Source organism: Mobula hypostoma, chromosome 18 (genome assembly GCF_963921235.1).
Source record: "Mobula hypostoma chromosome 18, sMobHyp1.1, whole genome shotgun sequence".
Lineage (NCBI taxonomy): Eukaryota > Metazoa > Chordata > Chondrichthyes > Myliobatiformes > Myliobatidae > Mobula > Mobula hypostoma.
In genome coordinates, this window is record NC_086114.1 from 51,539,339 (window position 1) to 51,541,631 (window position 2,293).

Consider the following 2,293-nt stretch of genomic DNA (forward strand, 5'->3'; position numbering starts at 1 on the left):
AACAGAAATGAAGGAAAGAAATGTTACCATTGTGGGAACAGGTCACATGACCCTGATGACTGTTGGTTTAAAGACAAAGAATGCAGAAACTGTGGCAAACTGGGCCGCATTGGCAGAGTATGCAAAGCTAGTAAACAGCAGAAAAAGGACAAAATACAGTGAAACAAGAAACCCCAGAAAGGAAAACACAATAATGCGCACAAAATGAAAGAAAGCAATTCTGATGAAAATGACTCAGACAAAAGTGAATTTCTTATCTGCAACTTCACAGCGTGAAAGAGACAGATGATCAAAGAGTAATATGGTTCACTCCACAAGTAGCAGGCGTGAGACTGAAAATGGAGTTGGACACAGGCTCAGCTTTAACAGTGATCTCTGTAGACAACTACAAATAACTGTTTTCTCACATACCTCTGAAGCAAACTAAACTACTGCTAAAGACTTACACATGACAGAAAGTGCGTCCCAAAGGTAAAATTAAAGTGACAGTGACCTACGGAGACAAAACACAGCAGCTGACCCTCTATGTACTGAGAAATGGAGGACCACAGTTGCTGGGACGTGAATGGCTCAGGAAAATCCAGTTGGATTGGCATACCGTCAAGGCACTAGGTGTGTCAACAAAGGAGGGCAGCTCGGCGGGGAAGATGTCCGCAGCTCTCCTCTCACCCATTGTCGACTATTACAACGACAAGAAGGAGCTAGACAGCATCGATGATGAGGACAAACGCAGCATCCATGGCTGCGACTTGGATGAAGATACAGAGGATGCAAGGGAGACAGATATTGCCAATAAGCAGGATGATGAAGACTACTTGGAAGTAAAAGAGCAAATGTACCAGGAGAAATTGACATCTCTCAAAAGACAGCTACAGCAGTTACAGGAAGGCACTTTGCAGGAGTATCAGAAAAGGATGAAGAAACTAGATCAACAATACAAGGAAAGAATACGAAATGCTGAGCTTTTTCTGCAACTGAAGACAGAACAAGTGGGAAGGAATTATATTAAAGGGAAGAAAGCAGCAGTGAAGGAATTTGAAGATAAAAAGATTGAGTTAGAAAAAATGAAAAAGATGATTGAGAATGAGAGGCCAACAATGGAACTCACAGGAGATTCTATGGAGGTAAAGCCAATAATGACTAAGGAAACTAAGGAGGAGACCTAATGACCCTGTTCCAATTACAGACAAAAGACGAAAACCTGCACCTGCGCAGTTAAATTACTTGTCAACTGAGGAACAGATAATAGAAGATCTGAGAACTCTCAATAAGCTTAAATCTCTGAAAATACCAGCATCTCCGTCTTCTCCTGAGCATCTTCCCAGCACTCCTGCTGAATCACCAGCACAAAGATATGAAGCATAAATAGAAGATGGAAAGTTATATTATGATAAGAGGTGGTATCATAAAGGTCAGGCTATCTATTTGGAATCTAAGGAGAATACGAAGATTGGCTGTGTAATTATATCAGTTGGAACAAAGGAGATATGGGTAAGGAAGACAAGTGATAGCACAAAGATGCGTATATATCTAGGGCAGCTGCACAGAGAGGTCTTCATTATACGGAGGCGATCTGCTGCCTAGAACACTTAGCAAGTTGGAGGCACACATCTTCTTAACTCCCTATGCTCAGAGGTTAACTTTTCATGACTTTTATATGGAAATCTGTATTAAAACAAATACGTTTATTGACAGACGTTACCCGGAGAGGCAGAGAAGACCTCTCCAGAGACTTGAGTTATAACTGGGTCTTAGACCAAAAGTGAAAAAGAAGGTTAGATATAATTCGATATTTTTACGTTACTTTGTTATAATTTGATATTATTAAGTTTTTTCTTCATCCATCCTCAACGTCGATGAGGACCTCGACACCAGATGGTGTCGAGACTAGCACTTGATTTGGATTTAAGTGAGAGAGAGTTGCCAGCGTCAGCCTCACTCTCTCGTCCCAGTTCCCATCTGGATCCAGTGACAAGACAGAGTTGAGATGGCTGGAGATGGGACTAGGCGCAGTGGATGACCAGGACGTCTTCTGTGTCTTGTCGTGCTCTACACGTTCCACGATGCTTGCAGAGACCGCCTTCTTGACCGTTGGACCTTCCATTGGTCTCGTCCGCTCAATCTGCCGGAGTCTGTCTTCACACGCTGGCATAGACAACTTCCTATCTCACCGAGGGTTTGAAACCCATCGGCTACCCTCACCTGGTTTAGCCGGCTTGTCAAAGCCGTTGCCCAGGGTGTGGCCGCTGTCGCATGCAAACTGCTACGGGGAGCCACATTTGAGAGCTGAGTG

The 2,293-nt window shown here is 43.3% G+C and overlaps 1 pseudogene; it reads left to right on the plus strand.

Moving 5' to 3' along the window:
- The first annotated feature begins 647 nt into the window (after positions 1-647).
- Positions 648-1,584, plus strand: LOC134358220 (sin3 histone deacetylase corepressor complex component SDS3-like; annotated as a pseudogene).
- Positions 1,585-2,293: the final 709 nt, after the last annotated feature.